This window comes from Athene noctua, chromosome Z, assembly GCF_965140245.1.
Source record: "Athene noctua chromosome Z, bAthNoc1.hap1.1, whole genome shotgun sequence".
NCBI lineage: Eukaryota > Metazoa > Chordata > Aves > Strigiformes > Strigidae > Athene > Athene noctua.
The window spans coordinates 30,476,821-30,491,250 of record NC_134077.1 but is presented as its reverse complement, the minus strand read 5'-3'; positions in this window follow the sequence as shown (position 1 = coordinate 30,491,250).

The window sequence follows — 14,430 nt, the reverse complement described above, 5'->3', positions numbered from 1 at the left end:
TATTTGTTTTAATTTTTAACTTATACAAGTAACATTCAACACTGCACAACATGGCGGAGTTATCAGAAATTAGGGAAAAATTTTAACATTCATTATAATAGTAACGGTTTGTCTTTAGCTTTTTCTGGGTGAAATGGTAGTTATAAAAAGAATGAGAAGAACTATCATAAAAAATATTGTTTGACTCCAAATAAAATTTTCCTGACTACCAATCTCGTGGGATCAGTTCAGCAACTGGTTCAACTGCACAACACCTGAGGAATAAAATAAACACATTATAACAAAGGTTTTAACATGTCATCAATCTCAAGAGTGTGGAAAGAGCATCAGTAGCATAAATTCTTGCATGCTTTTGACATTTAAGATGACAAGGAGAAAAAGATAGTAAAATATTTGTTATTTCTTTTATAAGTAGATCATTTTCAAAATGGAAAATGTGAGTCATTCTTGAGAGAGGTTGAGAGAGGTTTTATAATAAGGTTTATTTTTCTTTTTAGGTGCATAATTCTAACTATTTCCTTGACTCTGTCAGTAGATGACTTTAGATTTAAAGCTATTTTAAGGAGGGACTCAGATAATGCTAGTTGTTTTAGAAGGAATACTAGTTCTTCCCACCTTTTTTGTGTTCAGTCCACTGATTTATGGAAGTACCTGGCCAAGGAGAAGCAATAGCTCTCCTGCTTTTGCTAGGAGAATATTATTATTGTGTAAATTAGTTCACTATGTAGATGACTAAACTTTTTCCAGAGCTGAGGGTCATAGAGATCAGTGCTTAATCTCTTCTTTAAGAAACTAATATTACAGTCTAAATCAAATATATTTTAAAAATGAATTCTTAAACACTTTCACTCCAATGTTTGTTCTGGAGAAGGGGAGAATAACTAGCTCAGCTTGATGAGGAAGCAGTACAATCATCACTCTGTCTTAAATAGAACTATAATTGGTTTTGTTTTCTAAAGTGTAACATTGGTTTATCTCTTCATCTTTCAGAGGCTTACAGAGTTTATTTGTCTCTTTGAGTAACTTCTGCTCAACGACTCAGACTGTCACTTCTGAGCAGGTTGTATGTGTCCTATCAAAATCTTGCTTCTGCCAAGACAGATAACTTTGTTAATGCAAAGTTCTCCCCAAAGGCAAGGATGGGGAGACAAAAAGCAAGGACAAAAGCTTTTTCAGTATTCACAACTTTCTCCCTGTTACTGTTTTTGTGAAAACAGCATATGATTTCTGAAGGATCTAGTTCCTGTTGTTTTTTGAAACTAGGCTCTAACTCTGAAAATCCGTATAATTCAGGACAGGATACTTAAAGGTTGTCACTCTAAAGCATCTTCTGACAGTGCTTCAGTAAAAGTCTTGGGGTCATTCCCTACTCTTGTACATTTTTTGTTGTTGGTACAACCACTTGTTATGGTACCCTCACAAAATGACTCTTGCTGCCTTTTTCTTCTACTCCTTCAGAGCTTAGTCTCTTTTGCATTCTTCAATGACCCTTGTCCTTTTCTTTGATAACATCTAACCTTATTAGGCTTTAGCTCTTTCCATGCTGAAAGAAATAAAACCTATCACATATTTGCAATCAATTTTGTTTGGGCAGAAATGAGAAGAAACTCACATAGAGGTACAGTAAATAAAAATAACAGTATTTTGTGACTTGAATTTTATATAAAATATAAAAACTCAGAGTCAACTGAAGATAGAATCAAATTTATTTATGTAATTCCTGATACTCATTTGTACAATTACTATTTACAGTGAATTGTTTTATCCTTTACCAGATGAATCATGAAGAAAACATGCAATACTGTGCTTCACTATCAGCATCTCATGAGAACATGAGAATATTAGTTTGATAGCTGAAATCAAAAATGAAGACAACTTTGTGAAGTGGATGCCTAATTAGCATTCTGCTTATTTTTAGATATGACACATAATTAGATATTTTGCGTTAAAAAATGCAAGTCAGATGGTGATTTATCAAAATAATTACATGAATTTTTACTGAAACAGCCACTGAATTGTATGACAAACACTATCTTATAAGACCTGGGAAGAAGACCACTCATAAGAAATACTGTTCATTAGTACATGTTTCTCAGTTCTGGGAAATTCCCCAAATATATATTGACAAATGCCTATTACTCTTGTTTTCTCCTAGTTATGTTTTTGTAGCTGGTGAGTAAACAAGATCTTTGTGTTGTGCAAATGAGACACAAACCAGAACTGGTTCTGAATTATTAAATAGTAGTACTTCTGCATAGTGCTTGTTACCAATTTGTTACTGTTCTATAAACAGTCGAATTTAAGACCTTCCCTTCCCTTCCCTTCCCTTCCCTTCCCTTCCCTTCCCTTCCCTTCCCTTCCCTTCCCTTCCCTTCCCTTCCCTTCCCTTCCCTTCCCTTCCCTTCCCTTCCCTTCCCTTCCCTTCCCTTCCCTTCCCTTCCCTTCCCTTCCCTTCCCTTCCCTTCCCTTCCCTTCCCTTCCCTTCCCTTCCCTTCCCTTCCCTTCCCTTCCCTTCCCTTCCCCTTTTCCTAGTGAATTATCCCTTCTAACTGATGTTTTCCTTTGTATATGTTCCGTAGTTCATCCCTTTCCAAGATATCCCTCTTTATAAAGCAATTACAAGACCTTTCACAAAGTAACTGGCAAAGAGTGTACACAAAAACATGGACAAAAAAGTTACAAATATGCAGTTTTGTGGTTCTGCTTTTACAGTGACACTGTTGTATAAAAGGGAGTAAAAATAGAGGACTCAACTTGAGTCTTACTGATTGGAATGGAAAGACGTGTGATGCATGAAGGCTGGGGTCCCCCCATTTGTCCTTGACTGTGATAACTCTTCACTGTGGACTGTGGGATACAGAGAGCTGGAAGAGGGTCAGGTCAGGAGACATAAGATCAGTACCAAAGTTAGCCATGCCCTGAACCAGGGAAGTATGAAGGAAACATCAAGATGCTTTTGGTAGCTGTTCAGGTCCCGTTCTCAAGAAGGATTGGGGGAGTCATATTTTAACATGTTTGCTTATGTCTCAGCATCCATTAGGTGAGCTGATGAAGTGCCTGATAGTGGGAAAATGAAAATTAATACCATCTTACATTATTTTAGGATGAAATTCCCTCCTAGGTGCAAGACAATCATAATCACTTTCTGTTACTTAACTCCCCATTTGCCTACTTAAGAAATGAATATTGGAGTCTCATGCTGATACTGTATAATGTCAGATCTTTATTTTGTAACTTAGTTCTGATAAAGTCAGACAGGGATACATGCAGAAACACCACTGCTCCATAAAGACTGCAGAAGTGGACCATATATGAAAACAGGACTTCTTTTCAAATAATCTAACAAACAAACAGGAATATTCAGTTAAGAACTAGGTCCATAAAAAATAATTTCATAGTAGAAGCCTTACAATGACTGGCCCACCCTTCAAATGAAACAGTAAATGTAGATGGAAAAGGGGCCCACAACTAAATGTACATAGACCTAAAGGCTGTGGTAGCCATAAAATGCAGAGGAGAAAATTAGAGCCACACTGCTTGAAGATGACTTGGTAATGGTGCAAATGCCTTACTCTTGCTACACTTTTGTCCTACACAGTAGACTATCCTGCCTCCAAAATTTGGCCTTAGCTGTCTTCTTGATGCTCATTTATAATAAAAAACAGGAGGAAAAAAAAAATGTTTTGGAGGAAACTCTATCAGGTCTTTGGTGTAAATAAGATTTTTTGACAATTATCTTACTACTGATTCATTATTAAATTATGATCAACCCTCTAATTTCCCCTTATTCTTGGTAAAGTAGTAAATTGCATCAGGTCTTCTTTTGCCAGCTTCACATTCAATTCTAGGTCACTTGAACTGGCTCTTCTGTTGAGCAGATAATGAATGGAATAAAACTTCAGCCCTTTTCTACCTTTATTAGCAAAGGAACAGTGATTTTACACATGTAGAAATACATTTTACTATTATGTATTGAACACTACCAAAGGTCACAATCTGGCCTTTAATAAACTGTCCATATAGCCATATTAAGTCACCACTTGCAGAACAGCAGAAATTACATTTCTGTATTTGTAAATACAATTGCTGTTTAAATATATCCCATTTCCTTTCAATAGAGACCGTCAAAGTTCAGAACTAAATTATTCATTTGACTTGGATCTTACATAGGAAGGGCACATTACTTATGCACATCCACTACAGCATAAAATTAAACATTTACATTTCTTTGTAAGTTTAATGCATGGTGTAAATTAAGCTGTCACTTAAATAATCTCTAGTATCCTACAATAGGATTTAAGGACTCTGAATATTCAGCGGTACTGGCAAAGTTTAGGCAAGGAATTAACCCATTAGGAGGTTAAACTAGTTGATGCTGAACACACTGATGTTTTGTTTTACTACCCACTTTCTGGAGTCCAGCTATTTTGTAGAGTTTTGAAGAGGCAAGTACAATAGTATTCCAAAGAATATGGAGACCTTGTGCCCAGTGAGATAACAGTCAAGTCAGGATTCCTGCATAATATGTAGACTCTAGATTTGGTGTTCTGCATTTCGCCTTCATGGGAACCTGTCAGTATCTAAAAGCCTCAATGAAGCCAATAAATGAAACAGAATGTTGTTTGCAAATGCAAATGTTTGCAATGTATTCAGCAGTATTTCTTTAGAACAGATATATAAACAAAACTGTGTGTAAGGCTCAGTAAGACTATTGGTTGCAGAGAGGACATGCTCTGCTGCTACAGAGATTCTCAGAAGCAATGAAGTTAGCATGAACTTAACATACAGTGGTTATCCTTTGTTAAAACAAGTATCCATGGAGCAAAGTGCATGTCATAACAGTAGCCTAAAGGAGCTGCAGTAACAGGTAACATTACAAATGTCAATACAACTACAGCGTGACCTTAGCAGTCAAAGGAAGGACTGCCTTCCTTTGAAAGTCATCTCTAACTTCAGTTTGTGGCTAGAAACTTCTTCAGGAAAATGCTACCTTGGCAGTTCTGTATATATGAGATATCATAGGTTTCATAGGTTAATGTCAAGGGAGATTTGAGGCTTGTGTGCCTGTACTGATTAAAGTAGGTCTCAATTCTTTTATAGTAGTTGTGTGACACAATTTATGACCAGCTACACTTCACAACTTTTCAGGAGTTCTTGAACAGCCATAAATGAAGGCATGTTCCTAAATAATTAGTTATGGTGTCGTGCTCAAAAGCAGAAGCTACAATATCTGAAATCCTGACCATTTCTTGTCTGAATATCAAGTCTTCACAGAATCACAGAATCAACTAGGTTGGAAAAGACCTTGAAGATCATCTACTCCAACCATTAACCTAACACTGACAGTTCCCAACTACACCATATCCCTCTGCGCTATGTCAGCCCGACTCTTAAACACCTCCAAGGATGGGGACTCCACCACCTCCCTGGGCAGCTCATTCCAACGCCTAACAACCCCTTCTGGAAAGAAATACTTCCTAATATCTAGTCTAAACCTTCCCTGGTGCAACTTGAGGCCATTCCCTCTTGTCCTATCGCTTGTTACTTGGTTAAAGAGGCTCATCCCCAGCTCTCTGCACCCTCCTTTCAGGGAGCTGTAGAGGGCGATGAGGTCTCCCCTCAGCCTCCTCTTCTCCAGACTAAACACACCCAGTTCCCTCAGCCGCTCCTCCTACGACCTGTGCTCCAGACCCTGCACCAGCTTCGTTGCCCTTCTCTGGACACGCTCGAGTCATTCAATGTCCTTTTTGTAGCGAGGGGCCCAAAACTGAACACAGGAATCGAGGGGCGGCCTCAGCAGTGCCGAGTACAGGGGTCAGATCCCTTCCCTGTCCCTGCTGGCCACGCTATTGCTGACACAAGCCAGGATGCCATTGGCCTTCTTGGAGATACCATTGGCTTCCCTGACCAATGTTAAACAATGTGATGTACATTCACAGACCTGGCAGTCAGGTCTTGGAAAGCACTGAGAAATATTTTTTTAAATATTTTCACAGGGATAAATAAATGGGCATGTAACTGCATAAGAAGTCAGTATAATAGTGGAAAGTGCCAGTATCTGCTAGAACTGATTGTGTTTGCTAAAACTGAATGTTCAACATTTTTTCTGAATGCCCACCCATACAGGCTTTTTGACTTTGATGAAAGTGAAAGAAATTAGAAATACATGCTAAAAGAACTAATAAATTCGGAGTGAAAGCATATGGCAGAAGATTAGGAAAAGTATTTTAATCATTATGTTAAATTTTGGGTTGACAAACTATTCCATACCAAAACCAACCAACCAACCAAAAAACAATGCCAGATGGATCTGTTCTTTACTTTCTGCCATGAGAAAAATACAATTACTTTTATTTGCTTCTGTAAGAGTAATATGAGTATGGGAAAATGATATACTACTACATTACATAACTGTTAACAGTATTTCCCAAATATCTATAGAAAAATGGGCATCATAAAATGGGCTACTCTAAGTTAAATGAGAAGAAGATGAAGGAGCTTGAATTTTCAGTCATATGGAAAAATAGAAGTAATAATATTATCTACAAAATTTAATGTTTCATTTTTGGTGAATAACCTTGCTGAATATAATCTAATTTAAGTGAGTGAGAGCTCTGATACAAATACAGCCAGAGGTTGTTGAAGTATCTTTGATAGAATTATTTCTTTGGGAAAATGTCACTCTCAACTAATAAAAATATTCATAAAGTATTTCAAAAATATTTTCTTAAATTTGCTATGGGGAAAAATCAGGTAATAACTTCTAAAACTATATTTTGATACTGTATTTTGGTCTTTGATTTTGAAACTACTATTTAAAAAAATTTCTATACTCTGAAATTTAAAAAAAAAATCAGTTCAAAAAATTTTTTAAAATCCTAAGAAAAGCTATTTTTTCCCTACAACACTGAAGAGAGGAGATAATACTGTAGATCATCCGGTCTGTATGGCAGAAACAGATAGATAAAATACTGTTTTTTCTTTTTATAACTTCTTTTAAAGCAAAATAAGTTGTCTGAAAATGTCTGTGTCCTATCCCTGACATGTGACCAATGTGTGAAAATCCCTGCCATGTGACTGATGCGTGAAAATTGTGAAATTCATATTCTTCTAAAAAATCTAGAAGAGTGGTCCTTATCAAATTAGAAGAAAAGACGGATGCCACAATTGAGAGATAGGACACAGCTTGATGAAAGCAGAGAGTCAGTTTATTGCCGAAAACACCTGTTTATATAAAAAAAAAATCAGAAGAAAACAGAAGATGCGTGTTTTAAACTGATTGGTTGTTATGCTTCAAAATTCTTATCAGTGCTCACTGATTGGTAGCTAATTAACTTTAGCAATTGGACTGTTTACAACTAAGCTGCTCTGCAGAGACTCTAAGTTTCTTCTTTCCTGCTCTGTATGACTCACGGGTCAGTAATTCTCCACCATATCAGCACTTCTCTATTCCCCTTATCAGGCCTCCCAAGGTTCATGGCCTACAAGTTTCAGCACGTCCCCTTCTAACAACAACAATGGAGCAGTAATTGCCATCCTGTCTGATTCTTTCAAGTCCAGCTCCACAGATGGAGGATCTCATTATGACTAATTAGGTCATACTTACCAAAAGTTTTTTGTTCCACAGCACAGAATAGTCTATGTACAATGAACCAGTGCAGTTCCTTTATAAAGTGATAGACTAGAAGGCTCAGACTAGAGGCTTCACATCCTGCTTTACACAATATCTTCTGCACATATCTGCATGCCAGTTTATTCTGTGGAACAAGGTGACATAGTATACTATTGTATCTGGTACTAAAAAGCATCCATAGTTTGTACAGCATGAAAAATGAAGCAGAATCTTCCTTAAAGCAAATTATTATCAATTCACAGTTTACTGTTGGTCTGTATGATCACTGTCAAAAATCATTCCCATAAAGTTGTTATTTTTCTTCTCCTTCCTCCTCATGCTCTTCTCCTGCTCCAATGTGGGGTCTCTCCCATAGGACACAGTTCATCATGAACTGCTCCAACATGGGTGCTTTCCACCAGGAAGAGACTGCTCCAGTTTGGATACACCATAGGCCACAGCTCCTGCCAGAGGCCTGCATCTGCATGGACTGCAGCTTTCTTTTGGGCATGTCTACCTGCTGTTGCATGGGGTCCACCACGGGCTGCAGGGGATCAACCTGTGTCACCATGGTCTTCTTCATGGGCTGCAAGGGAATCTCTGTTCCAGCACCTGGAGGACCACATTCCCCCTCCTTCTTCACTGACCTTGGTGTCTATGGAACTGTTTCTCCTACATATTCTCATTCCTTTGTACCAGCTTCTGTTGCACAGCATTTTTTACCCTTTCATAAATACGTCATCACACAGGCACCACCAGTGTAGCTGATGGACTAAACTTCAGCCAGTGGTGGATCCATCTTGGAGCCACATAGAACTGTGACAGTCCCTGGTCTATCTCAGAAAGCCAGCCTTGCAGCTACTCCCCTTGCTCCAATAACTAAACCTTGGCATGTAAACCCAATACAGCATCTTAAATTTTTATTTCTCTGTTGGTTTATTTCTTTTTTCCATAGTGATTTTTAAAAATGCCACCAGATTTAGGATCTGTTATTGCTGTAGTTAGAGAGTTGTGTTGATGTTACATCAGCCAGATGAAAGGAGATTTTCAAGATAAAGGTTTTGTGGCTTCTATTTTCTTTGCACTAGAAATCCATGGAACTGAAGGTGCGCTTTTTTTTTTTTTTCCTCAGAACTTTAATCGGTTTAATTGCTCAAATGTTTGTAAAGGTTAGTGATCCATTGTTTAAAATTTGATCTTTGCTGTAAACAAGGCTTGATGTAGTAATTGCTTTGAAGTTTAAGGCTGAGGTTTCAAGCTGGCATCTGATTTTCAGAGCAGATAGAAGGTGTTGAGGCACAGCTTGGTGTGTGTGTGTATAGGAAACCTGTGCCAGGGAGCAGGCAGGCAGGCACACATAATTGGACCAACCGAGCCTAGAAATGACTCATTCAGGAAACACTGTAATTGTTACAGAGAAACAAAATGGATAAAACTTTCTTAACAAAGTGGGAAAAAAAACCAAACGTATTTTTAAATATAGAAGTGACTTAGCCAATTTTCATGAAGAAAACATTTTAGACACCTTAACTATCTAAGACTTCACATCTCTTTAATTTTAGCTAGGGCTCTGAAGCTTCACTCATTTCTGATTAATGTAGCCTTTAAGTCTTTGATCTCCTTTCACACCTACTAGCTGCATTGTATTCAAGAGCTTTTTCTTACAGACTTTCTGACATCTTAATTTTAGTAATAGCTTTTGCTGAAAACAGTAGGCACAGCTGGGTATCATTAGCAAACTATCAACAGCTGGGCTTGTGGTGAGTCACCATCTTTTCCAGTGACTGTTGGACTATATTTCAGTGACTGAAAACCAAAAAAGACAGCAGGTAGCAGCAAGAAGTTGATGTCTTTAGAGGAGGACAGAGTGTAGCCATCATAATTCATGTAGCTTTAGCTGACCAAAATACTTGGAACCGTTTTGATATTGAATTCTATTCCATGTTAAATCCCTTATGTGTATATGTCAGAAGTACAAGTACAGCTTCAGGGAGAGCTGTGTACTGTTGAAAGAGGAAAGATCTCAATATTTCTTAAGCAGGTGGTATCCTGGGGACGTTGTAGATTCCAGCTGTGAAATGCTTGAGAAAATGGTTTATACAATTATTTTCATTATTTGCACAGGTCTGTGGTTGCTTTGTTTGCGTGTGGTGTGTCTGTTTATTGGTTGTTTGGGGTTTGGGGTTTTTTTGGTGGGTTTTCTTTGTGTTTTTTTGGGTTTTGTTTTTGGGTTTGTTTGGTGTGTGTGTGTGGGGGGGAGGGGTGTCCCCCCCAAGATTGGTACTAGGAATATAGGAAGGAGTTAGAAATAAAAATTCTTTCACTCCTAGTTGAATACTTCTAGCCATGTTAAAAATATATATTTATAAGATACTTTGTGCATTTGGCTATAAGTTGTTGCTTCATATTGCATTTCCTGGTAAATCCCTTCTACACCGCTCATGTGTGCTGTAGAACAGCATTGTTGCCTGGACGAAAGGTGTCAATCTGAACCCAGCTCCCAGCTCACTGTCAGCATTTGGAGGAACAGAGGTTTATGTTTTCTTAGAATTCCTTTTGAAGTAGACAAAACTGGATTATTAACAGATTAAAGACAATCTGTCATAAAAAGATAATTTCTTAACATTTCATAGTCAGAAATCTTTGTTTAAGTATCAAGTTAATTTTTACAGTTTGGATAACTGGGCATGAAAAAAATGACAGCAATATTTACTTTCTGGTTTCCACATTACACCTACAGTTTTAAACACTATATGAAACAAAATAGTTCATGCACCTCTGGGTGATTTTATCATTCTGGCTACAGTGGTTAGCCAAGCAAATACAGCCCTGCATCCAAGACACAAGACAACCACAGTAAAATTGTAATGATAAGGTTGTATACTGTGGGTTTGGTTTTTTTTGTTTTGTTTTGATACTTTTCTAAAGGGCTAAAATCACTGCAGATTTTTATAGGCCAAATCTGGTTTTGCATTATTCAGGCAAAACTGTGCAAAGCAACTATGCATATTTCATAATTAAAACCATGTTTTCTACATGTTAAAACGATTAACTTATTTGCAGTCTCTGGGAAGCTGTAAATACACACTTTGAAAATTGAAGCTCTTGTTAGGTTTGAGAATGGCTACTTCTCTGTACAGTTACTGGTTTTGACAGAAGTGCATGTTGAAATCTGCTGTTTACATTAACAGTGCAGCTCTGCGATGACTCACTATAGTCAGCCACCTACATATGTTGTTTTAAACAAGTAGAACTAGTAAAGTTTATCAGCTTCCTGGATGCAATAGTTCCTTCTTGTGAAATAATAAAGCAGACCCTGTCGGCAGAATAGAGCAATTCAATCGTGGCTCAATTCATTATCTGGAAGGTGGAGGCAATTCTACAGTTCAGGATACCTAGGACAGCAATGGTGGTAAGGATTAAGAGGGGAAATATTGATTAAAACGAAACATAAGGCTAGCATGCACTTGAGATCTAGGAATTTAGGGAAGAAAACAATGGGAAACCAATAATCTTTAATACTATGTGTCAGCTGTTTTATTGTGGATGTAGTCATAAAGATACAAACACAGCAAGGATTGTATCTGGAGATCATACCTTTTATTATGGCTTTCTTCTTAACTGTCATAAGAATTAGATTATGTCTCCTGGACACCAAAGTGCTCTTTCAGGATTGAACTGATCACCTTGAAAGCTAGATGAAGCTCATTGCATGTTATTATCTGTACCCTGCCTGGTTGCATTTGCATTGCCATCTACTAGTTTCTTATAGTTCATTATACAGGTAAGGCTGAGCTGAGGACATGATGGGTTGAGTTCATGTCCACCACTGAGTCATAATCTGGTTGCATAAATACTGACTCGGACACTTTGAAATTTTATGTCTCAATAGCATTTTGGAAATTGACTAATTCAACGTGTCATGTGTTTATTTGTATCAGAAGGCAGCTGACTCTGGAGCAGGGCTGAATCCCTACTTAAATGTTCCTACACTTATGCCTAGGTTTCTTATACAGATTCCTAATCTGGTTACTTCCAGCATCAGTATTGTCAGTGTAGATGAATCTCAAGTCAGACAAACGCAGCAAGTCTGATAGTACATTTAAGCAGCTATTACTATTTCAGGCATAACTACAATTTAAAACTCAATTTAAATTTAGTAACAACAATTTAAAACTACAATTGAAACTGTCTCTCCATGTGTCTTGTCTCTCTCACAGATATAACTGACCTTGTTTGAGCAAGGGAGCTGGATCATATGAATCTAAAAGATCCTTGCCAACCTCAGCCATTCTGTGATTCTGTGTTCACACTCACGTGAATCAGACATGCTCAAACTCCTACAATAAACTAGCACTTCTGATAAGTTCTTCCCATCCTCGTAAGCTCATCCCATGTATAAGATCCATCTTAATGCTGGACAGTCTTTTATGAAATGTTAGAACAATTTAGAGGACTTTAACTTGCAAGATAAACAGACCTGTTTTACAGATTTTCAGTGAGCTGCCAATGCTGTACTTTGTGAATGTAGATTTTAGCTGCACATTCTAAATAACAGACATCTGTTCAGGCTCTTAGGGTTTTAGTGTTATAATTAAATGCTTAGTTAATATTTCAGGTTACATGAATATATATGTCTTAGAGCTTGTAAAACTTATGTTACTTATTTAAAGTACATCAACCACTTGTTTCAAGGGTACTGTAGATACATCTGCAGATAAGATGTTTCTTTTCCTGAGCAAGGCAGCTTCACAGTCTTTGAAGTTCACGTGCAAAACCTGGGATGATGGCTGTAATATTTCATAACCTCTTTGCAGCTGTGACAGGTAGTGATTCCTTTGTCAGCAAGGCACTGAGTATATAACTGGAAATGGCTGTTTGGTTTAATGACAGGGTTTAGCTGTGCCAAATGATAAAACAGGGCAAATGGTAAACCGTAAGTTTCAAGTGTAAAGTTCTTGTTAACACCATTACAAAGCATGACAAATGTGAAATCAATAAAACAAAAACCGCTCAGCAATTACAAATGTCTTCCATGGTATATCAATGTAAGGAATTTTACAGCATTACTAATGATTAGATGATTAATCGTTAACAATGAGTACTTGGCAAAACAGTAAAGAAAACAATAATTTTTTTACTGTTAAAGAGGTCTCAAATTAGCTGTTTTGCAAGGTTTTGCATCACTAATACTGTATTAATGAATCTTAAAATTTATTAATGTCCTGTTCACATAAGTGCTTTAGGTAGTTAAATATATCTTAGTGCACAGTCTTCATGAGTCTTGTACAGCTGCAGTGAAAGACAGCAACATAAAACATGGCAAGAATAAACTATAAAATAATGAGTTCTTGCAATGTATTCAGTACTAGGCTTACTCTGCCCCAAATCTCAGTAAGATTTGTTTATAATTGATTTTAAGTAGACGTAGGCTTAAGATAAATCTCAGTGAATTAGAGTAATTCTTAGCCTTAGCCTTCCCATCAGGTAATGACAGCAGAGATCATAACATAAATTATTGACACAAGCACTCACAAGTTTAAAGACAGAAGTAGCTCAATATACAAAAATTCATTACACTGAAATACAACTAACCAAATGACACTAAATATTCTGTTTGGCTCCAAATGATAGAGAAATTTTGAGCAGTTCTACTTGATCCTATTAGTTTGCCCTTCTATTTTTCTTGCCATGTTAGCAGGCTGGAATTTTAATGTTACTTCAGTAAAGATGACAACTAAACAAACAATCAAGATACCTGCTTTTTTGAGGGTAATGTTTTGTAAGAAGAAATAGTATCCCTTTTATTATACCACTGACCTAGTTGTAAAAATATTGATAATATAGTTTTCAGATAAATGGTTTCAAGCTTGTAAGAAAAGGATACAATTATTTAACATTTTGACACTTTTTTTTTTTTTTTTTTTTTTTTTGACATGACAGTGGTATTTGACATTATAGAGAGCTATTATGCAAGTAAAATATAGACAAAATTTCTTTGGGTCACAAAAGGTTCTCCAGAGGCAGCTAGAGAAATTTTGAAAGCTACAGCCTCAGCAGTATGCCATGGTACCATAGCTCAGGATGCAAGCAATTTATGTAACATAATATGATGCTGTAGTACCAAAGGTGAAAAGGGGGTGGAAAGAATAAGACTACTTAATATCCAGTTTCCATTGGACCAAACTGCAATAAATATTTTTCCAGTGTATGGGCCAACATCCTTAAAAGAAATAACAATTTTGAACAGTACCTGAAATGGAAGACTAAACCAAATCTCTGATTATTTTTTGCTCTATATAAAAAGTTATTCTCTCCCCTGAATCTTCTGTAAACCTAGCAGATACCAGATAATTGGACATTACAGCTTTAGGGGCAGTATTACCAGTTTTACAACATCTTTTGTTTTCCTCTCCTTGCTTATATCCATATCTATATTTTCATATCAGTAACACAAATATTTGATTCAAGCTGATGCACACTATTAGAAAATCAGAATTAAGTTTATGCTCTTCATGTTCCTCCAGGATACAGAATTTAAAAATTTTAAAGGTGTGTTCATTGGCTTGTTTATTCTGGTGAACTCTCTAGACTGAATAGACAGTGAAAAGGTAATATCACAACTATTTAGAAGAAATATTTAAATTGCTATTGAATTACCAAGGTTTTAGTTTGCTTTTTCTACTTTTATTAATACTCTAATATTATTAACTGCTGAATATTTTATATAAATAAAATATGGAGTTAATATTTAGTCGGTTTTTACTAGTTTAATAGAAGCGCCATAACTGAATAAGTATGCAAGGTTATAAAAATGA